Source organism: Manis javanica, chromosome 1 (assembly GCF_040802235.1).
Source record: "Manis javanica isolate MJ-LG chromosome 1, MJ_LKY, whole genome shotgun sequence".
Classification (NCBI taxonomy): Eukaryota; Metazoa; Chordata; class Mammalia; order Pholidota; family Manidae; genus Manis; species Manis javanica.
Genome location: NC_133156.1, coordinates 3,266,420 through 3,291,698, shown reverse-complemented (window position 1 = coordinate 3,291,698; position 25,279 = coordinate 3,266,420). Strand labels below are relative to the sequence as shown.

The window sequence follows — 25,279 nt, the reverse complement described above, 5'->3', positions numbered from 1 at the left end:
ACTGTGAGTCTTAAAAGATTATTCCAGTTTTCAGTGATTTTCAGAATAAAGTCAATCAGATTTGTTATTTATCATTTAGGTATTGAACACTGGATTGCATGGTTGAATGTGTCTTTAGTCCACTACAAAATATGCTTTTATTGATAGGATCATGTTGTAAAAGTGTCTGTTTTCAAAATTGATGTTTTTAAAACATTGATACCAAAGTAGTATAGAAGTAGTATGGACCTAATTTAACTGTAACATTATTAGAAGTATTTGTTGTAGAGCTATATATTAAAGAGAGGTTTTGGTGCATATAAAAGCAGTAATAATATTGTTATGCTTGTGTTCTTGCATTATAGAGTAAGTAAACCCTGAAGAAATCTTATTTTAGCATAGCTACAGCTGCAGTAGCTTTTAAGGGTGTGTCAACATTTCATTATAAATTATAGCTTCTTGGTTCAGTATCTCAGCTGTTTCAGAACTTTCAGCCAAGTTAAATCTTTTTTGGTGTTGAAACTTAGTAAGTTGAGTAAGCTGGGTTTTTTTTCTTCTACAGTAATCCACAATCTGTTCTTTGTGTGGGTTGGCACTTATTTATAATTCTTAAAATAAGGATAGCCTAAAGGAGCCAAATACAGTAATTTTGTGTGCTACTGTTGAGCATGAGTAGCAGTAGTTTGTTTTCATTAATGAAGTTTTCACAGTATATCCCAGAATTTTAAATCCTGACCATTGAAAAATCAGTCATTCAGTGGCAAAGATGCACAATACTGGTCTAGTATATTGAGGAAATGAAGGGAATTTTTGTTTTATAAATAAATGTATAATTCATGAATATAATTAGGCACATAGTATATAGTAGGTTTTTTACTTTTAAAATAAAATTAGCCTCCACCTCCAATTTCCATTTATTTTCTTCATATTTAAAAATGGGTTGATTGATTCTCAACCTTAGCTGCATATTAGAACACCCTGCAGAACGTTAAAAAATGAGTTCTGTGCCACACCAACTAAATCAGACTATCTGAGGTGGGTCTAGGTGCTTATTTTTTAAAGCTTTCCAGGTGGTTCTAAAGGACATGTAGGGTAGAGGACCACTAGTTTCCCTCATTATAAAATGTTGTAATTACACTGGGCTCTGTTTGGAACTATCAGAATAGAATGATTGAATTTATAGATACCATTTTGTAGTTGCAAATATAGTAATTGGTTATATTTCTTAGTAATTTCTTTAGTAATGAAAGACTTGACATTCCTTATTTAGGAAGTAATTAGTCTATCTTTTCATTTTTTTAAATAAAATTTGCCAGTAATTTAAGAGTAAACTTTTAATGTCTGTCACCTTTCTGCCCCCCCCCGTGCCTTTAAAACTTAAATAAATGTTTATTATTTGAGAAAGCATGTTTAGAAATTGCAGATGAGAAATACATCATTGATGTCTTAAGATGACCACTTTATCCATTAGTGTAATACTAGATTATAATGGCTTAATTATTTGGGGTTTGATAATTCAGATATTTCTTAAAATATCATTGTCTTCCTTTTCTAAATTTTAGAGTTATTTTGCTTGAGTACTTAAGTAGTTTGGCTTTAAATACTTTGTTTACCACATAAATGGATATAATGGCATTTAATAGAGATGGCTAGGGCTTATCTGAAAAGAATGTCAGCATGACTTGATGTAGACTTCAGAGAATACTTGTATGTATTTTATAGTGTGGAATGATCATTGAATATCAAGGACTCTGGTCATTGTATTTCCTGAATAAATGTGTGTTTACAAATTAAAAAAAAAGAAGAGATTCTTTCCAAGCATGAATGGGAAGCTTTATAAAATGAATTCAAAGGAAAACCCATATATATAACAAGTTAGAAATAGTACAAATCTTATTTTTATGTTAATATATTAAGCCTAGAAATACATTAAAAAATAGAAGGCAAACATCTACCATTTGAGAATGTCAAGACTTGCTAAACACCCTTGGACAAAGATAAATCTGTAGACTATTTGGGAAATAATGCTAATGAAAACATAATATTCAAAACCCATGGATAGAGCCAGAGCTGTACTCAGAGGAAAATGGCTAGTCTACACTTCTTCCTGGATAGAAAAACAAATTAACATACAGCAGTTGACCTAGTTTGCCCAAGAAGCAGGAATGAGGAATACAGTTTTTCCTCTGGGAGTCCCCTGATGAGATACCTATTTTATTAAACTCCCCAGAGTCAAAATTCTAGTTTGGCAAAACACTTCAAGATGCAAAGCAGTAAATACAAAACTCTGAGGATTATTCAGAGCTCAGTAAATTAGACATTAAGTGTTTTGTTATTTTTTTTAATCGTGTACTCAGATATAATTGACATACCATATAATTCACCCACCAGAAGCTTAAATTCAGTGACTTTCAATATATTCACAGATTCCTGTACCCACCACCATAGTCAATTTTAGAACATATTCATTACTATGAAAAAACCCATACTCTTGGGCAAACACTCCTATTGCTCCCTGACATCCACCCCACCCCCCACCAGCCCTTGGCAACCACTAGTCTGTTTTCCTTCTCTTTGGAGTTGTCTATTCTGGACATTTCCTATAAATGGAATAATTATATATAAGGGGGGAAAAGGAATTGGAATAGCTGCTTCATGAGTACAGGAGTGATAAAAAAAGTTCTGGAAGTAGATGGTTGCACAACATTGTGAATCTATCAAACGCCCCTGAATTGCATACTTCACAGTGGTCAAAATGGTCCATTTTATGTTATGTGTACTTTACCATAATAATAAAAATAATCCAAACTAAAGGAAACCAGTATTTGTGAACTCATTGGAGAGGATCATACCTAATTTGAGAATTAGTCATGACTTCACTCATTTGTGAAGTATACAACAAAGTAAAACTGAAGGAACAAAACAGCAGCAGACTCACAGACTCTGAAAAGGGACTAGTGGTTACCAAAGGGGAGGAGATGGGGTGGGTGGTGGGCAGGGAGGAGAAGGGGATTAAGGGGCACTATAATTAGCAATCACAATATAGGTAGGTCACAGGGAAGACAGTACAGCATGGAGAAGACAAGTAATGGCTCTATAGCATCACACTATGCTGATGGACAGTGATTGCAAGAGGGGGTGAGGATTTTATAATATGGGTAAATGTTGAAACCATAGTGTTGTTCATAAGAATGATACTTTAATAAAAAAGAATTATTCATGAGTATTTAACCGAGTAAATTTTTGTCACATTGTATTATGATAAACAACAAACATCACCAGCAAAGTATCACCCAAAACAACAAACATTTAGGCTTACTTAACAAAATCAAGGTGTTCAGGCATTTTGTTTCTCCAACAGCAAGGTATAATAATTTTAGCAAAACATATGGGGCTAAAAAATGTTTTTGCTGTAAATATGAAATGTACCATTGTTGCATTTTAATAAACTGTGCTTGAATGAATCTGAAAAACGTGGAATGTCAGGTATCAGGGCTGACTTCACCTTGCTCTTCCTGTTTATTTACAGACTAGGGAAGGAAGCTAATCCTTCAGGTTTTGCAAGTCCCTCAAGATTTCTCACATCAGCAGCATTAAGCTACATGGACAGAACAAAGCATTGCTTCAGTAGCTGCTGCCAATCCCTTCGGGTTCAGCCTGGATGAGGGGCATATCAGTGCCCGCAGGGGCTGTCTGATCCTGCAGCCTCTGGTAATACACTCAAAGTGGCATCAAATTCTAGAGCTCATCCAAGGCGTCTACCATGGTTGTGTTGAAAAGCCTTCTGTTTCACGTGGAAGATCATTACAGTGAGTTTCTGAGTAGTTAGGGACTTGTAGAAAAAAATTATTCAAGAACACTGCAAGCAAGAATTCACACAGTGGCTTGTGATATTGGCTGCACATCAGAATCAGCTGAGGGCTTTTAAAAACATCCATGCCCTGTTCCCAGGCCAGAGCAGTTGGATGGGAGGCTGGTTGTGGGGCTTGGGCATCAGCAATACTTCAAATCTCCCCAGGTGATTCCCATGCACAGAGGAGGCTGGACTTACTGGCATGTGAAGCTTGGTGATTACGTTGGGAACACCCTCCAGCCACCAGCACTGATGCCAATCAACTTTGCAGAAATTAACCTGGAGGAGGAATGAAAGTCCCTCTCCCAAAGGAAGCCTTCGGAGGTTCTGTTACAAAAGTTCTGGGTGAGCTAAGTGGATAGAGGACAGGTGAACTGGGCTTCTGTTTGCCCCTGCACCCACTCGCTCATTCCCTCAATGTTTCTAGGTTCCTCCATGCCAGACCCTGTGCTGCACTGAGCCAGATCCAGAAGTGAGCTGTCCCTCAGAAAGCTTGAAGTCTGACCACCAAGTGCACAAAGTGACCAGGAAGAAGTGTCATGGAGCATTCAGGGGAACGAGCATGTCACCTATCCTGGCAGAGGCAGAGGAGGGAGCACCCTTGAAGACAACTCTCTGAAGGAGGGGACACCTGGAAGAGGCCTGGAGAAGGACAAGGTGTGAGCCAAGTGCGGCACTTCCAAGAAATCAGCTGCAAATCCCCTGTGAATGTGGTTCTCCACCTGGGCTGTGCCCCACAGTCACCTGGGAGTTTCTAAACATGTCCCAGAGGCTCAGGTTTAATTAGCCCGCAGTGAGGTCTGGACGTTTATATATTTTAAAAACATCATTATAAATTTATTGAGGTAAAATTCACATACCATAAAATTAACCACTTTAAACTGAATCATTCAGTGACATTTAGTACATTCACGATGTTGTGCAACCACCCCCTCTATTGGGTTTCAAAACATCTTCATCCCCTAAAACAAATGCATTAAACAGTCAATCTGCATCCCTCTTCACCCCAGGCCCTGATAACCACAAATCTGATTTCTATCTCTATGGATTTCACTATTCCGGACATTTCATATGAAAGGAATCATACAAAATAGGACCTTTTGTGTCTGGAGTCTTTCACTTAGCATTTGTTTCCAAGGTTCATCCATGTTGCAGCCAGGGTTAGCCCTTCATTCTTTTTTAAGGTCAAGAGGCATTCCATGTCTTGCCAATGGGTTTCAGCCCCAGAAAAGTTCACTATGGATGCAGTGTGACCAAAGAAATGACAGTAGAACATTCTTGGAGTGAAAGGGTTATACCCAACTTTATTTCCATGGTGGCAGGTCAATCACTAGAATCCCATCCACTCAGAGTGAGTCTGCATGCAGCAAGCCAGTCCCTGCCTCTGGGCCTCTCTACCTGAAAAGCCGTCCCATTCTCTGCCGTCAGCACTGCCACCACTCCAGCCTCTGCTATCCTGCAACCTTGCAGCCGTGCCACCATGTTTCCCAGAGCACTGGGCACGGCTCTTTATATAGAGTCAATAACAGCACAGTGCCCACACATGTGGAGTGAGCTGGCCAACTGGGGCCAGGTGAGAATCCTGGCCACAGGAACCTTCATTTTATCCACATCCATTATATGGATATTCCATAGTTCGTTTATCCATTCATCTATCAGTGGACATGTAGGTTGTTTCCATCTTTTGGCTATGGTGACCAGTACTGCTAAGAACATTTGTACACAACTATTTTTTGACATGTTTTCAGTACCTTAGGGTATATACTTGACATCTATATATTTTTTAAAGTTCTCCTGATGGTTCTAAAATGCAGCCAAGGTTGCAAACCACTGACCTGGAATCGAGGTCCTGAAACAGTGGTTCTAGTTTAATAGTTTCCCAGGCCTCGCTCTGGATAGTTTCATTCAGTGCCTCAAAAGATCTCTTTCCCTGGTCCCCTCTCCACCTTGGCATTTCCTTCTCCCCTGTTGACAGGCCAGCTTACCTGTCAACCTCGGGAGTGCTTCTGTGATGTCCCTCATCACATGCAGGATCACCTCCACCCCTTCCCAGAAGGTCCCTCACTTCTCAAGCTCAGGGCCCCCAGGTGCCCCCAGCTGGTTCTTCTGGGGCCACTTCAGGTGAGGCCAAAATGCCTCTCACCCTTCCTGCCTGGACCAGCCTCTGCTCCAGTCTCCTGTGGGCAAGTCATAGGCCCCACACCCCCTAAAAACAAATCCTTGCATTTAGAGATGCAGTCTGATTTGCTCTTTAAGGCCTGAAGATCACTCCTTTCTACAAACTATGCAAGGATGAATTTAGGCTATAGATGCTCCTACCGATCACATGACTCTGTGGTATATCCTGGTCTGAAGTATTGGTATTCTACTTGCAAGTGAGCACACAGCTGTCATCAAAAATCTTTTACATTTGTGTCACTCAAAGGCCCACCCTGGAGATCTTCCCCAAGCAAAGGAAGCTTCTCCAGAAGTGATCACTCAACAACTGACAACCACTTTCAAATGGCACTTCTCTGGCTTCAAAAAAATTCAAGTACCTGGGCACTGGTTATTTAGATAAACCAAAATTGTACATATTCTGGCACGAGTGTCAAATTCAAGAACATCATGGGGCCTCTATGAGTACTCACAAACTTCCCTGGTGTGACCTCTTGCAGGAGAGGGGCAGTCACTTCCATCACCTGAGAACTGAAAAACCCAGGGAAGCTGACTTGTTGGCTTCAGGACAACAGGTCGAAGGGCTCTAAAAGCTTAAGCAATTAAAGGCCAAACTTTTGGAAATATTCTTGTGTCAACCAAATCCTAGGCCACAAGTCAGAGAACAACACCAGTTTAATACATTCAATTTATGCGTCAAAATACTTGTAATATGTATTCTTACCATGGGCCAAACTGTCTGCTCAATTAATCCCCACAACTATCATGTGAGGTAGAAATTTTATCCACATTTTAAATGTAAGCTGAGGCCAGAGAGGTTCAACAACATGCCCAAGGTCACACAGTAAGTAGGGGGACTGGGATGTGAACCAGATCTGTTTGACTTCAAAGTGTATGCTCTACTCGAAAAATATCCTCTTGAAAATGCTGGGAATGGAGTGACCTACCTACTGATCTGCACGGATGCCGTGCCCACTCAGAGTGGTGAGAAGAATCTAAGAAGGATATTCACTGGCTGTGTTTTCAAAATAGAACACGATGTAAGCTAACCGCTAGATTGTGCAGTCTTTAAGGCGAAGGACCCAGTGAACATCCGTGGTTCACAACACCTAGCCCACTGCTGGCAGGATGCAAGCAGGGCTGGGTAAAAACCAGTTACTGATGACATCTCACTTCCTATAATGAACAGGCTAGTTATTTCTATGGCCCCCCAAGCAATGTATTTTGTGAAGAAATTATGGATGAGATCAACCTTTAAATTTTTAATAACGTGTAAATCAACAAAATGACCTCTTTTGGGATGAGTTTGTATTGCACAAGATGAGTTGCAACATTTTTCATTTGGACAACGCAAGATGTTGAAAAGGCTTTAGGGGATTCCATGAGTTGCAATAGAAATGGGAACATTCTTTCCTCGAGTGGATAAGTTTACAGCTCTCGTTCTTTCCTGAGGTGACCACGTACGTATTATCATCTATCCATTATCCAAGGAAGTCCAACCAAGGAAACTCGTGTAATTAAGTATTTCCATCCCCAGAGCTGCCGCACCAAACCGCATGCCCTCCAGGCGCCTTTGTGCGATGGTAATTTTAGCCAGTAGGTGGAGATCTAGCCTACAACATTCTACATTCAAGGCCTCCCAGAAGAGCAGCCAGCTGTGGCACTCAGGAAAATTAACGGCCAAAGAAAATTAGCGTAAAAATTCTACCCTGACGATTCCTTGGCGGGGAAGCTGCTATTTGCAAACAGCAACAGCAAAATGCTAAAAATAAATAAATAAATAAATAAAAGGTGCTTTCCATGGTTTCTGATCCGTTTTTAGAAGGAACTGCTTTTTTAAAAAAGAAAGATAACTGCTTGCTTTTCACAACTTATTGAAAATTTGATAGTATTAAACTCAATTTTTTAATTACAGTTTTGGTGGGGTTTTTTTTTTCACTGGTGTCAGGTGACTTTTTCATTTGCCTCATTTTCCAAGACTGTTTGGCACCTGGACATTCTTCAGAAGGAGTGCTCAAAGCAGAGGCTGAGCAGGCTGACTGGCCCTGCAGGAAAGTGTCTGTTTGCAGCTATCAGCCTCACTGGGTGGCAGAGTTTAAAACATTATTTTTGACACTTGAGGCCCCAAGCTGTCTCTGGTTTCCTTGGCAGCATCTTATGGTGGGGCTGCGAACCCAGGAAACTAAGAAAGGAGCTGTTTTTGTTAGAGCACCTGTTTTTGTATTGGAGATCAAGGGTAAGACTCTATTTCATAGCAATTTCTTGTTGCTGTCAAAACAAACAAAACACCTTCAAAAAACCACTGGTGGCATAGACAAGGCAGCTTGGGATTACACCTCAAGTCCCTTGACTCCAGAAATAAATGAGGTTGGCAAAGAAAATGGTGTTAGCTATGGAAATGGTGTTAGTTTGTTACGGTCAATTTGCACAGATTCTCAAAAGTTAGTAGTTGTACACTTTAATTGTAAATTCAAGAAATCTAAGCATCAAAGTGGAAAACCATGATCAAAATTATTTTTTTAATGACCAATGCATAACCCTTTTGGATTTGGACATGTTAGAAGTACCCCACATTCTTTGGGAAAATGAAAACAGGCATTACCACTTATAGCACATATGTGTTTTCCAGGAGGACACCTGGAAATGCGGTGGCAGATCATCCACACAGTTGGGGAAAAGTGATGGAGAAGAGGGAACACCTGGGTGGAGTGTCTGTTGGTCTCATTCAGACTTTTGTGCTGGGAGAGAATTGTGTCCTCACTGAGCAGGCAGGGTAAGGCATCTCCCCACTGCTTGGGGTTCCTTCTGTCATTTCTTTGCTTTCCTCAAACATTTATTGAGGTACACTTCGCTGCCACAGAGAAAACCACAGTGGCTATCTTTTTATTCTAGCCCAACAAGTGCAAGAACCACTGTGGGTCATTTTGGAGCTGGAAGGAACAGAACTCAGATGGTCCAACTCCCTCGATTTACAGGAGTGGGGGGTTCAGTGGCTTGCCTGGGTCATCTTGGGTGACACAGCTGGGCTGGTGGCAGCAGACCTGATGTCTACTTAGGAGTTTTTCCCATTGCATCCCAAGCTACTAAGACCAGCTTGGTGGGACTGTGCACATCAGAAACTGCCTTGGAAATTCTTATAATGGAGTCCCCAGAGAGTTCTTTGGGTCATGAACATTAGTTCCTATGATGCAAAAACCAAAGGAATGGTGAATTTTCAGAATATTCTGGTTGCTGTTTTTTTCATGGCCATAATCTGTTTACTAAAAGAGCTTTTAAATATACACATGCAATTCTTGGTATGTATACTCTAGCTCCTTTATTAGATTATTAGCTCTTGGAGGGCAGAGAAAGGGATCTATTCATTCTTGTGAATTATGTAACTCCCTCTTTGTTGACAGGTGTTGTGTAGTAAGTATTCATTGTTTGATTGAATAGAAATGACTCCAAACTGAAGACTGGGTTCAGAGAGGCAAAGCAATGTCAAGAGTTTTCTTATCTCTTATTTTTAGGCCTTTTTCTCTCCTAGAGCAGCTTTCTGGAGCTTTCTCTTCCCTCTTAAACTTAATCTCTGTAATGCTCATTTGATGTTTAACCTCAGGAAGCCTTTCCCTTTTACTCACTTTTTTCATATGCAATGTCTTATTTGCCCATGAAAGTTGTCCTGTCTCCAAAGGCCAAGCTAATGTTTTCTGTACCTACAATATCCAAGTCCATATCTGTTACAGTGCTGGACCCACAGAGAAACTCCAAAAATACTATTAAAAGAATACTTTCCAAATTGGCAAGAATTAACATAATACTTTTAAACAGCATTTTATTTTTTAAGTCACTTCTCCTCAAAAGTCATGCCTTTTTCAACAACCTACTTTTAATATGCAAATTTTGTTCAAATTTTTTTTATTTATGTTACTTTTAATTGTGAAATTTCATAACACAAAATATACCATTTTAAGCATTTTTAAGTGTGCAAGTTAGTGGTATTAAGTACATTCCCATAGTTGTACAACCACCATCGCCATCCATCTCCAGAACTTCTCCATCTTCCCTACGTGAAAGTCTGTAGGCATTAAACACTCTCTAGTCCCCACCCTCTACAGCCTTGGGTAACCACCATCCTACTTTCTGTGTCTGTCTATAAATATGACTTTTCTAAGTACCTTGTGATAGTAGAATCATACTTGTGCACAAATTGTATTGGTATATTTTGTGACTGGCTTATTTCCCTTAGCATAATGTCCTCAAGTCTCATCCATGTTGTAGCATATTTTAGAATTTCCTTTAAGGCTGAATAATATTCTATTCTTGGCCAATCACATTTTGTTTATTCATTCATCTGTCTGTGGACAGTTGGGTTGCTTTCACTTTTGGCTATTGAGCCGCCATGAACATAGATATACAAATATCTGAGTCCCTACTTTCCATTCATTTGGGTGTATCTCCAGAAGTGCAATTACTGATCATATGGCAATCCCATGTTTAATTTCTTGAGGAACCACTGTGCTGTTTTCCATAGTGGCTATGCCATTGTACATTCCAAATGGCAGTACACAAGGGTTCCAACTCCTTATTCTCACCAACACTTGTTATTCTCTGCTGTTTTGTTTTGGTTTGTTAATAATCATCCTAATGAGTGTGAAGTGGTAGGACACTGCGGTTTGGATTTGCATCCCTAATGATTAGTGATGTTGAGCATCTTTTCATGTGCCAAACATCCATTTTTATATCTTCTTTGGGGAATTGTCCATCCAAGTTCTTTGCCCACTTCCTAATCAGGTTATTTATTTTGCTGTCATTAATGAGTAATAAGAGAGCCTAAGCCAACCAGTTATATGGTTTTCCCAGAAAATGTAAAAGCATTTGTCCTACCCTCTTAATCAGTTAGGTTGGCCTGCAGGATCAATGTGACATTGTTTTCATTACTGGATGAACCTCTGTCCTTCTCAGAATACCTTGTAAGGAGCAGAAGCATGAAGACAACATCCTACAGATACAATGAGTGAAAAAAGTGTTCGGCAAGGCCATCTCAGAAAAGACTGTTACTCTTGGAATTTTAATAGGCCAAATATTATAAATTTTATCTGAAAGGCATATACATGACAACTATGTAGAAAAAAGTTTATACCTCAAAAACAAAGGATAAAGTGAACTTATAACTCCAATCACAGGAGAAGGGAGGTTTGAAATATGCTCCAATGACAATTTTGTGCTTATACCAGCATCAGAACCAGTAAAAGCTTCATATACAATTTCCAGAATGTCTGGCTTAACCCCAGAAGCATTTATTTTGTCACTCACTTATGTTATCCATAAAGTTACCTATGTCTGCTCTATATGATTTAAAGAAATTGCTTATATTTTCCCCAAATTTGAAAGCAAGCACTTTTTTTTCTTGAGGGCTCACATGAACATGAGTACTTCCTATATAGTCTCATTCTCAAGTCACCAAAAACATTTAAAGTGTCAAAACACATTTTTGTGATATTCTGCTTTGGGATTTTCAAACCTTTTCAAATCATTAGCCTTTATGTGAAAATGTATGTTGACCTTTTTGAAATACTAGTTTTACTGATATATGAAAGAGAGATGGTAATATATGTGAGCTGTACCTAGAAATTCATATTAATAGAGTGTTCTGAGGAAATAATAATCATGGCAATAACACTTTAGGGTTACTACTTACTAGGATGGCAATGGAGATTATAATAAAAATTTCCCATCTTTTTGGTGTTGCAACCTATCCAAGTCAAAAAAAACAGGGTAAAATATTTTCCACCTATAAGTGGCAAATTTTGTACCATCTGCACTTTCTTTATTAAAGAGATTATTAGAAATAATCCTTCTGTAAAAAAATTTAAAACATTTTTATTATGTAAAATTCCAAGCATATGCAAAGACTTAAGAGGGCAGTATCATGAACCACCATGTTCCTGCCACCCACCTTCAACATTCTTGTTTAATTAGCCTATATCCTTCTCCCTGTCATCCTGATTATTCTGAAGTGAATCTCAGATAATGCAAAATTAAAATGGAAAAGTTAAGGTATGATGCCACCTGTAAGTGTCTCCAAGGAATTCAATAGCAGCTACAGAATACTAAAAAATAAATAAATGGACAATAATAAAAAAAACAAAAAGTAACCTTCCTGTTAGGAAGAGGAAAAGCATTAAATGTCATACTCTGTAAAGCATAGTGTGATAAACTCTCAATGTAAGAATGTTTAGATTATATAGATAGAGCACACACAGGTGAAATAAAAGATAACACTTTTTGTCTGAAGGAGAGCTTTTTTCCTTTTTGGAAAGCAGTGACTAAGTTACAGAAATTACAAAATACTAAATGATAGGATATCTGACACGTGCTTCCTTCCTTGGGGCTAAAAAAGTGATGAGACCAAGTTAGATGTCTCTGTGAGGTGAGTGATTAGATATATAAAGGGAATACAAGTAAGCAAGGGGAATGGAAAATTACCGACTTGTTAGAACAAAGCCGTGACAGCTGCTGGCTCTAAAATTAGGAACAGAAACAAGAAATGTCAGAGCAGCACCAAGCAAATCCTAAAGGCTCCATCCACCCAGCACCTTCCAGAGTGATTTCAACCCCTTAAAGAATCCGACACAAACAGCTCCTGCCAGGGTGATGACTTGGTGGCCGTTCATGTCCCCAACACTCAATGCTCACTAAGTTCTGGGCCACTTCTCTACAGAAGGCTGCCCTTGAACAACAACTCATGTTAAACGCCAGCGCAGAGAGTGCGCATCCCTTGAAGGACCTTAGTGTGTCTACAGTTTACCGAGACTTTTATGATTTCACAGACCATGTGTAAGTCATCATACTCTTTAGGCTCTTTTGGCACAGACTCTGGAACTAAAACGGTTCCCTAGAGCACTCTTGTTGCATCACAAAGATCATTACCTAAAGTAGAACCTTAGCCATGCTACTTAAAGTTAAAAAAAAAACGTTAATCCCACATAAAGATCTATAAACACAGCACTTTCGGGTGAGTAGAAAGCAGTGTTAGGAGCCCAAGATTTAGTTTCCAGTCCAGTCACTGCCACAGGGTGACCAAGGACATCATCCAAGCTAATGTGGGGTTTTGATTTCCTCCCCTGAGAAGAGGGAGTAGCTGTACTCACCTTACCTCAGCCACAGGAATTTGACTAGAGATGATCAAGGAACTATCATAAACAAACTTTGAAATTATTAAAATGCTAAGAAGTTAGCAGGCACAAGGCTTTCATGCGCTCTGTTTCCTTATTGGGTATATATTTTTTCAACCAGTGGTGGTCATTAGCCTATTACTATTTTTAGTCAATCACTATTTGATGGCCTAACAGCAGATTCCCCTTCTGTCATTAACAGCAAATTTGCCCCCAGGAGTGTCCCTCCCTATTCCCAATCCTGTGGTTGGGTACCCTTCACCCCACCCTTCCCACCACAGCAGTGGAAGGCCAGGCCACCGGATGGCATGTGCCCCAGAGAGAGGCAGTGTGACTTTGGGTGGGATTCTAGGGAAGTGATGAGTGACATTTCTTCTCTACTTGCTGAACTGGATCCTGAGGAATGGGAGGGTGGAGGTGTGGCCACCTTGCCTGGGAATGAAGTCAAAACCCTGAGAAAACAGAGCCAACAGACCAAGAGATGGAGGCTGGGGACATCACTTCAAGGTCCCAGTCCAGCTCCCCCAGAACTGCTCTGCTCTATCAATACAGTCCCAGTTGGGGTTGAGTCTTCCACAATTTACAAGAACAAGAATCCTAACTGACAAGACATTCATTCAGTAACTTGGCATAAGGCACCTAGCAGTATCTTATGGGGAAGTTAACTACACCACAAAGAATCTCGACCATTCATTTAGTTACTGACTAGTGTATACATTCTGAGCTAGTTCAGATTACTTCTAAATCAGCACTCTTAAATAATGCCTAAAGTGCCTCGTATCACTTCCTTCTTTCCTCCCAAGAATCAAGGAACTATCACTGGAATTTTGAGGATTTCTACCATAGGATGTTGGCTGTCATGTAGAGAGTATTATCTAGGTCCTATATATTTCAAATTAATTGCTATGTGGTGATATGAATATGGAGATATTTGCCACAAGGAAAGAAATTTGTGGATTATATCCATTTTCCAGACCACCTAAGAGCCAGGAATTTGAAACTGCTCTTCCATAATAACTAAAAGAAAGAGTTCTAACCATCACCTCTCCAAAAAGCTGGAATATGGGTACTGTGCAGGGTTTCCAATATAAAATGGCAAAAATATAAAATGAGATGTAGGAAGAGGTTATAAAATCATTACGTAAGGTCAGGTTTGGAACCACTGAATAGGGGGAATGTTTTTTTAACATAACATATTGTCTAGAAATACTTTTGTTGGTAGTAGACTGAAGCTGTCAGGACCTTCCTAGGAAACACTTTTCAATTGCATTACATTCACTATGATTCTTTGATGGTCACTGTGGGGCAAGGAAATGCCACCTCTGTGTAGATCATGATTTCTCAACTCCAATACTGTGGACATTTGGGGGCCAGGTAATTCCTTACTGTGGGGGCTGTCCTGCACACTGTAGAATGTTTAGCAGCACCCCTGGCCTCTGTCACCAGATGCCACAGCTGTCCCCCAGGTGTGACAACTAAAAAATGTGTGCAGACATTGCCAAATGTCCCTTGGGAGGACCCTCTCCCTCTGTCCCAGTAGAGGACCACTGGTGTGCAGCGTCAGTGACTGCAGCAGAACACTTATCGAGTTGACATGGAGCTGGTGAAATACCCACAAGGCTGGGATGCCATCTGGCACAATCATTATAAAGATTAATGAAGAAGCTGTCTACCATGGCACATTTGGGAAATGCCAAAAAGTAAAGTATGGGCTGATAATCCTACATTACTTAAATAATCAGACTGTAACATATTTATTAGAGTATTTATAAGTTATATGCAATTTTAGTTCAGCAAAGTTCCTTTCTTTAAATCATTTTGAGGGCAAATGAGAAGTACAAAACAACAGGGCTTGAATGATTACACTCCTCTGAGGTTCCTAGAGTAAAATACACAGAGACAGAAAGTAGAAGGGTGGGTGCCAGGGAACTAGAGAGGAAAAATGGGAAGTTATTTGTTTAGTGGGCATGACAGTTTCCACTGGCAAGATGAAAAGTTCTGGAGATTTGTTACACAACCATGTGAATGTACTTGACATTATTGAACTATATACTTAAAATGATTAGGATGGTAAAGTACATGTCATGTATGTTTTACCAAAATAAAAAAATTACAGATTTCACCTCACTTGTAGTGGAGAGAGAGTGAACCTTTTCCACACATTTAAACATCTCTTCACTTATGCCAGGTTGATAAACCCAGAGAAGGGCTCTGATTGGCTTGGCCTTAGAAATGCGTGTGTGTGGACCAATCACAGGTGAACAGGTTGGCAGCACCGTGATTTTCCCAGGCCTTAGTAGAGAAGGAAAGATCAGATACCCACCCCTGACCCAGTTAACTAGCCAGGGATGTGGAATCTGTCATGGCCAGCTAGCAACCAAACCATAAGGCTGGAGTAGGCAGAGAAGCAAGTTCCAGACAAAGGTGGGAGAGGAGGTTCAGGACAGACAGAATGACTGAATAGTCCAATACTCAACTGCTACAATTATGATCTAGTGTTTTCTTTCCTCGTTCCCTTCTGTTATCACTGTCACCAAGTTGAAACTGAGCTGGTTACATACACACAGGGTCTGAGATACCATCTGGTACAGTCATTATGAAGATTAATAAAGAATGGCAGGTGTCTGAAAAGGCAAACCTATGATTTATGAAAACTAAGCCTAGTTGAATAAGAGCTTGCATTGCATAGCCTGAGAACAGACTGGAGTTGACATGGATTTTTTATCTATTGCCTTATCAATTAAGGCATCATACACTAGAATGCCCTGGACAGAGCTGCACTACCAGGCACTTTGGAGTCGATGAACCTGAGTTCACAGCCTGGATCCACTATTTGTTGGGGGAGATCACCTCACCTCTAGCAGCCACCAACTTCCTCTGCAATTAATGGCAATGTAGAACATCCCTACCAGGCAGGCTTTGGAAGAACACAGATGCAGGCAAGTAATTGGGGCATGCCACAATGCCATGGCTGCAGGGAAGATTGGACTCCTATCCAGGTACTGCCACCAGCTGGTATGTCTGTGGTAGGAAGGCTGTGCCTAACTCTTAGGGCCAGATTATTTGCCACCCCTCTGCTGTGCGTGACGCGTGACCTTCACTGAGTGAGGGAGGCATTTAACAATCTCTCGTGTGTGGTATAGAAGGTGGGAGGAGATGCTCTAGCCAAATGGCAGCGTGGTCTAAAGGAAAGTTATATGAAGAGGGATGAGATCAAGGAGGGTCCTGATGTCATGAGTAATTCCCTATAGCCCCTGGAGGGCTTTAAAGCAGGGAGCAACAGTGTGGTGTGACTGGGGCAACAAGATCAAGGTGGGAATGTTCCCAGCTTCCTTCCCATTCCTGGGCTGACGCTCTACATCAGAGCATTAGAGTGGTAATAAGTAACTCCCAAAGACCACAAAAATAGAGGAGAAGACAGGGGAAGAGCTCCTACAAGCAGGATGCAGGGGGGGATTTTGGGTGGAGAATTATATGAATGGACACAGGGAATTTTTTTTGATTGACTTTAATTCTTAGAATAGTTTTATTAAACTAGTTTAGCAAAACTGAATGGATGATACAGATATTTCCCATACCACCTGTCCCCACTTATGCACAGCTTCCCCAAATATCAATATCTCCCACCAGAGGGGTACATTTGTTACAATCAATAGCCCTCACATTGATACATCATTATCACCTGAAGTCCTTAGCTTACATGAGGTCTCACTCTTGGTGGTGTACATTTTTTGGGTTTGGACAAAAGTATAATGACCTATACTCACAATTATAGTATCATACAGAGTAGATTCATTGCCCTAAAAAATCTTCTGTTGCTCCACCTATTCATCCCTCTCTCCTGAACCCCTGACAACCAAATCCTTTTACACTGTTTCCATAGTTTTTGCCTTTTATAGAACATCATCTAGTTGCAAACATACAGTATTTAAGTCTTTCAGATTGGCTTATTTCACATAGTTATATGTATTTGAGATTCCTCCATGTCTTTTCATGGTTTGGGAGCCCATTTTGTTAGCATAGAATAATAATCTATTACCTGGACATCCCACAGTTTATCCATTCATCTACTGAAGGACATCTTGGTTGTTTCCATGTTCAGGCAATTATCAATAAATCTGCCATAAATACCTGTGTGCAGGTTCTTGTGGGGCCACAGGTTTTCAACTCATTTGGGTACATATCACGGGGTGCAAATGCTGGGTCATATGTTAAGAGTATGCTTAAGAGTTTTAAGTGGACCATTTTGCATTCCCACTGGCAATGAATGAGAGTGCCTACTGCTCTACATCTTTGCTAGCATTTGGTGGTGTTTCTTATTTTGGACATTCTAATAAGTATGCAGTGGTATCTCATTGTTTTAACTTGCATTTTCCTGATGACACATGTTGTTAAGCATCTTTTCATAGGCTTGTTTGCCATCTGCATATCTTCTTGGTGAGATGTTAGGTCTTTGGCCAATTTTTTAATTGAGTATTTGGTTTCTTATTATTGAGTTTTAAGGGTCCTTCTGTATTTTTGATAACAGTCTTTGTCAGATATGTCTTTTGAAAATATTTCCTTCCAGTTTGTGGCTTGTCTTCTAATTCTCATGTCTTATACAGAGCAGAATTTTTTTTTTAATTTTAAATCCAGCTTACCAGTTCTTTCTTTAATGGATTATGCCTTTATTGTTCCAAAAAGCAATCAGTATGTCCATGGTCATTGAGGTTTTCTCCTGTCGTATCTGCTAGGAGTTTTATGGTTTTGCAGTTTACATTTTGAGCTAATTTTTGTGAAAGGTGTGGAGTCTGTGTCTAGATTCATATTTTTTACATAGAGATGTCCAGTTGTTGAAAAGACCATTTGTTAGAAATACTACCTCTGGTCCATTATATTGTCTTTGCACCTTTGTTAAAGATAAGTTGGTATCTTTATGTGGGTTTACTTCTGGGCTCTATTCTGTTCCATTGATCTGTCTATTCTTTTGCCAATACCACATGTCTTTGTTGCTGCAGCTTTATAGTAGGTCTTGAAATCAGGTAGTATCAGTCCTCCAACTTTGTTCCTCTCCTTCAAGGCCATTCTGGGTCTTTTGCCTCTCCATATACATCTTGGAATCAGTTTGTTGATATCTACCAAAGAGCTTGCTGGGAATTTTTTTTTATTGTGATTGCACTGAATCTGTAGGTCAAGTTGGGAATAACTGACATCTTGACGGTATTGTCTTCCTATCCATGAACATGGACTCTCTCTCCATTTATTTAATTCTTCTTTGGTTCATCAGAGTTTTGCACTTCTCTTACACAGATCTTGTATATAATTTGTTAGCTTTATAATTAAGTCATTTTTGGGAGGTGGCAATATACATAGTATTGTATTTTTAATTTTGAATTCTATTTGTTCATTGCTGACATACAGGAAAGCAATTGACTTGTATATTAGCCTTGTATCCCGCAACCTTGTGATAATTTTTATTTGTCCCAGTTTTTCTTTTCTTTTCTTTTCTTTTTTTTGGTGTAGATTCTTCTGAACTTTCTGCATGGCAATCATGTCATCTGTAAACAAACAGTTTTGTTCCTTCTTTCCAAGTCAGGATACTTTCTATTACTTTTCTTGTCTTACTGCATTAGCTAGGAGAGCCAGTAACAGTATGATGCTGAAAGAGTGGTTAGAGTGGTAAGATAAGGTAACATCCTCATCTTGTTCCTCTCAGTAGGAAGCTTCTAGCTTCCCAGAGACTATTTTTATTTGAAAAATACTGAACACAAAAAGTTAAAATGATCCATAAAACCTGTGTGTGTAAAAACTCTCCACTCCTCTATCTTCCTCCCTTCTTCCACTATCACCTTGCCCTAAGGCTATCACCAATTAATAGTTCTGTGTATTTCATGCTGAAATTTTTCTTATATATTCTCACATATACTTTTTGAAAAATACAGATGAAATTGTGTTATATTTGTCTGCAACTTGTGATTTTTTAGTTAAGTGTACATGCTGATCACTAGCTTTCTAAGCCAGTGCATATACATTTACCTTATTTTTTAAATGTCTGCATAATAGAGAAGGAGGATTTGAGGAGACAGTGTCTACTATTGAGAACAAGACCTGTTTTGATATTTTTAAGGTGTAGAAATGAACATTGGAAATGTTTTAATTACCTTTGGTTACTGGGGTGTGTTTTTTTAATGCCACAGCAAGCTGAGATAGGCATTGGGGACCCCAAGACTTGTTCAGGTTACATTAGAGAGATCCCCAAGGCAGTGGGGTGGAGGATAAGATTCATGGAAGATGGTCTTTAGACTAGAAAGGGAAAGGGGTATAAGGACAGAATATCTCTGATGAAAGAGAGAGAGGAAAAATGCAGCCAGCAAGAGAATCTAAAAACCAGTGCTAAAGGCAAGAGAAGTACCAAGGGAGAGTGCTGTCCTGAAGCGCAACAGGAGAGAAAAACATCAAGAAGAACGGAGTGGCAAATAGCATGCTTGAGAGAAGCCAGGCAAGGTCTGAAAAGGCTCCATTGGATCTAAGAGATCATGGGTAATTTCAGTGGCACGGAGGGAGCCAGACTGAAACAGGTAGAGATGTGAGGGTGGAGCAATAGCAGGACACAGGAAGTACTGAGAACATTCATTCAAGTTGAAAAGACAGCAGTTAAGCAATGACTAAAAGGTTACAGGGATAATTTTGAACTTATATCATTGTTATATAGAGAGAGGAAAGACCAAAGCTGAGTCCTTTTCAATTTTATGAAATCAAACTGTCAAATTAATGGAGCTTCACAAGTGAGTCAGACCCTATTAGAGCATATGTTACTTGGCTGTGACAGGTACCTAGCCATGACTCAGAAGTGCTTACACAAAGCCATGTGGGACTATATATTACTAAGCATTGCCTATGCATTGTCAAATAGTGATTTAAAAGCTTGCACAGCAGGTAGAATGGCCCAGAACTATGGAAGTTATATTTCCTTTTGCGGAAACTGGGAACCTGTATTTGATTAGAAAATGCGTTAAGATTATAAAAGCCAGTTCATAGATATAGAAAAGTTGCAGCTTTCTTCATATCTAAGCCTAGGGGCAAGAATGACTCAGAAATGTATTAGTTCAATTCCATGGAGTATTTTTTTGGCTTAAGAAATTGGTATTTCTAAAAGAAACAGATGGCAGAGTGATATAGTGGTTAGGAGCACAGGCCATGGAACCCAAATGATTCATGTTTGAATCCCAGGTCAACCTCTTAGGCGCTTTGTGATTTGGGGAAAATTCCTAATTTGTAAAATGAGAAAAATAATTTTAAAGCCCCTTATACAGAGGGTTGTTATGCAGTCCAAATCAGACCATGCATATGCAGCACTTGGATCCGTGTATAGCACCTAATAGGTGCTCAGTAAACACGAGCCAACATTCAGTTCCTGAGACCTGCAGGTAGATACTGGGAGAGAGGGAAATGCAGGCTGAAGTGCTGAAGGCAATAATGACTGCGGCTCAGCTGGGAGAGGATAGGATACTGGGAGGAAATCAACAGGGAATGAAGGTAGGTAGGGTGGACTGAGGTATGTGGATCTTTGGTTGGGAAAAACAGGAAAGCAAGACTTCCATATAGTATCGATATTTTATATATATATTGATAGGAGCCTTTCCTATGCTTTGCTAAACGTACAACAGAGATGTCATCTAGGCCATGCTCTCAGAATGAAGTGACAAAAATGCACTTCAAGTGCCTCAGATTAAAATTGGACTATGCAAGCTAAACGGCCCTGGAAACCGAAGTGGTGGCTTTGGCCTAGCTAGATCCAGTGCCTTAAAGAGGACCAGCCTTACTCACCCATCCTCTCATCTCACGTGTCTCTGTGGGCTCCCAGGTTCAGCAGGTGCTCCCCTCTCGGTGGCCAGCAGTTCAAAGTTATCTTCCCAGCGTCCCCCACTAGAAAAGCATGCTTCTAGTCCTGGGATTGGTCATGTTTAGTTATACACACATCTCTTTACCCTAGTCACCATCGAGGATTGGGTTGGGAGGTGCCATTCTGATTGGCCAGCCTGAGTTCTGTGAGTTCCACCCAGGTCAACCTCGCAGAAACCACATGGACTAAGAGAGGGGAAAGGTGGTTCCTTAAGGACAAATCAACAGGAATAGATTCTGAGCAAGCAAAACAACTCATGTCCTCCATCACCTCTATCTCAGAGGTTTCAAATACTTTTAAATATTTTCAATTCAAGAAATTAAACATCTGAATAAATTCTTGTGCATAGTTAATAGACTCCAATCCTCTATGCAGAATTTTTCAAACTCACCACTATTGACCTTGTGCAATGGATAATTGCCCTTTGTGGTCGACTGTCCTACGCATGGCAGGATTTTTAGCAGAACCCTGGTCTCTACCCACTAGAAGCCAGTGAACCTACCTACCTTTCCCTTCCTACTCTGACAACCAGAAGTATCTTTCAAGGTTTACAAATATCCCCTAGGAAGCAAAGTCACCCCCTGCTGAGAACCTCTGCTGTAGGCTATGTGATTTCCCGGAGTTCATTGTTATGACAATAAAAATTATGTGGATAAAATCCAATTTTATCAAGTGATTCTAACCACAGCAGATTTCTCAGTGAGAGAAACTGGCTTTAGGGAGTTGGGGGGAAAATCCTGTCCAAGTAGCTCTATTATGAGAATGTAGTCCTTGTGCGATCCAAAGAAGGCTGAATCAGCAATCCTGAAGGGTCCTTCTCAGCCTCTTTCCCTCCTCATGCTGTTTCTCTATTTCTCCACCCCAGTATCCAGTGCCAACTGCAGCTAGAATTAGTGTCAATGAGTGCAAATAGAGACGAATCTGATCAGTTCTGCTCAACTTTTCAAGCCATGTACCCAAGTCCTGTTCTGTTTGGACCAGAGGTCTGCCCAACCAATCAGCTATATCCAGGGATGGAGGGAAAATGGGATCCCATGTTTCAGAATCTCCCCCTTCAAACAATAGGAGATGAATCCAGGGAATACTTCATGTTTAGGACCATGGTTTGAGTGAGAATGCAAAACAAAACACATCTATATGACGGATGGGTGGAGGGGAAAAGCACAGAATGTAAGACATGGACGACCAACTATCTCAGTTTGTCTGGCACTGACCTGAGGTTTTTTTAATTAAAATTTTGTAGTGGTAAAATGTGTGTAACAAATTACCATTTCAACAAGTTTAAGTGTACAGCAGCATTAAGTTCATTCTGTTATGCTCTGTGTACATTCAGTAATACTGTGGCATTAAGTATATTCACATTTTTTGTGAAACCATCATTACCTTCATCTCCAGGATGTTTTCATCTTCCCCAGCTGAAATTCTGCAACTATTGACCAACACTGGTCCTATAGCTGCTGGCAATCACCATTTTATTTTTTGTCTCTTTAATCTGACTAATTTAGGTACTGCATATAAGTGGATCATACAGAATGTGTCCTTTTGTGACTGGCTTATTTCACTCAGCATAATGTTCCTCAAGGTTCATCTATGTTAGAGCAGGTATCAGAATTTCCTTCGTTTTGAAGGCTGAATAATATTCCATTGTATAAATATATCGCTTTTGTTTATCCATTTATTTTTCAATGGACACTGGGGTTGCTTCCATCTTTGACTACTGTGAATGGAACTGACTCATTTTTTTTTAAAGAAAGCCCAATATTTTCATCTTAAAATAGGGAGTGGATATTTCATTTGGTCTTATATTTTAGCATTAAACAGAGATTTACATGTCAAAAGCATCAGGAGTGTACAGAGTTGATGATTCAGGGCACTGACCAAAGAGCATTCATTAATTATATATCTTACCTTTCTTTTTCCAGCTTTATTGAGATATAATCAATGTATTTTAAAAAATCATACATATTTAATACATACATTTAATGAGCTGGGATATATCCATGTATCCACGAAACCATCACCACCTTAATCAAGGAAATAACATGTCCATCACTTCCAAACGTTTCCTGTGTCCCTTTGCTTTTGTGTGTGTGCGTGTGCGTGTGTGTGTGTGTGTGTGGTATAAATATTCAACATGAGATCTACCCCCTTGAGTTTTTAAGCACACAACAGTATATTATTAACTATAGGCACTCTGTTGTATAGCTGACCCCTAGAATTTATTCATCTTTACATAAAAAATTTTATACTTATTGAACAACTCCCTCTATCTCCATCCCCCATTCCCTGGCAATGACCACTCTATTTTCTGCTTCTATAAGTTTGACTATTTTAGAAACTTCATGTAAGAGAATCATGCAGCCTTTGTCCTTCTGTGGCTGACTTATTTAACTTAGCATGTCTTCCAAGTGCATCCATGTTGTCACAAATGGTAGGATTTCCTTCCTTTTATTAAGGCTGAATAATATTCCCTTGTATGTATGTACCACACCTTCTTTGTCCATTCATCTGTCGATGAACATTTGAATTGTTGCCATGTCTAGGCTACTGTGAATGCTGCTGCAATGAAGGTTGGATTGTAGATTATCTCTTCAAGATCCGGATTTCAGCTCTTTTGGATCTATACCCAGAAATGGAAATTATGAGACATATGGTAATTCTATTTTTAACTTTTTGAGGAACCTCCATACTATTTTCCATAGAGGCTGCACTGTTTTACATTCCCACCAACAGTTTCAATATCTCTACATCCTCGCCAACACTTGTTTTGTTTTCTTGAGAGTAGCCATCCTAACAGCTGTGAGGTGATATTACATTGTGGTTTTCATTTGTATTTCCCTGAGAATTAATGATAGTGAGCACTTTATTTGTATACATATTAGTCATTTGCATGTCCTCTTTGGAGCAATGTCTATTTGAGTTCTTTGCCTATTTTTTAACTGAGATTTTAGTTTTTTGCTATGGAGTTGTATGAGACACCCCTGTATGTTTTGGAAATTAAGTCCTTATCAGTTATATGGTTTGCAAGTATTTTCTCCCGTGTCATAGATTGCTTTTCATTCTCTTGATGGTTTCCTTTGCTCTGCAGTAGATTTTTAGTTTGACATAGTCTCACTTGTCTATTTTCTTTTTTTAAATTGAAGTATCATTGATATACAATCTTATATCGGTTTCAAATGCACAATACAGTGGTTCAACAGTTACCCATATTATTAAATCCTTACCCCCTCTAGTACAGTTACTATCTATCAACATAGTAAGATGTCACAGAATCATTGGCTATATTCTCCATGCAGTACTACCATCTCACTTGTTTATTTTTGCCTTGGTTCCATGAGTTCTTGGTATCATATCCATGCAATAATTGCTAACAACAATGTCATTAAGATTTTCCTCATTTTTTTCCCTAAAAGTTGTATAGTTTCAGATCTTAGGTTTAAGTCTTTACTCTGGGACTGGCTCAGTTTAGCACTAGAAGTCCTGTGTTCCAAGAAACCCCTTAGTCCTAGACAAACTGGAATAGTTGGTCACCCTAGATATGAACCCAGCTATCACACCAGAAGTCAGGGTACCAGCATAAGCAGGCAAGGGAAGCCTCACCATGGAGCTCAGCCTGCTCAGAGCATGACCTTGGTGTTCCAGGAAAGGTGGGCCTTCCTGCACAGCCTCTGAGGACTGAGCAAGCTAAAGAGAGGTGGTTTTCAGAGGTCTCCAGTGAAATGTCCAGCCTCAGTGACAGAATGCATACCCAAAGGGGACACTTAAGATAACTCTCTCTCACACACATTCACACACCACAATTTTCGGTTTTGCCTAAGCCTGGCCTTATTTGTAAATACAAAAGTGCATCAAAGATCTAACTCCTGTAAAGCTAAGAAGGTTTTCCATTAACAAAAAACTTTATTAAAATCATGCATTTTCAAACAGATCCTACCATTTGCAACAACATGGATGGAGCTAGAGGGTATTATGGTCAGTGAAATAAGGCAGGCGGAGAAAGACAAGTACCAAATGATTTCACTCATATGTGGAGTATAAGAACAAAGGAAAACTGAAGGAACAAAACAGCAGCAGAATCACAGAACCCAAGAATGGACTAACAGTTACCAAAGGGAAATGGACTGGGGAGGATGGGTGGGAAGGGAGGGATAAGGGTGGGAAAAAAGAAAGGGGGCATTACGATTAGCATGTATAGTGTGGGGGGGCACAGGGAGGGCTGTGCAACACAGAGAAGACAAGTAGTGATTTTAT

The 25,279-nt window shown here is 39.7% G+C and overlaps 1 protein-coding gene across 4 annotated transcripts in view; it reads right to left on the bottom strand.

Moving 5' to 3' along the window:
• LOC140845543 (coiled-coil domain-containing protein 102A-like) overlaps positions 1–25,279 on the bottom strand; it is a 51,027-nt gene that overhangs the window by 11,411 nt on the left and 14,337 nt on the right. The window lies entirely within an intron of this gene.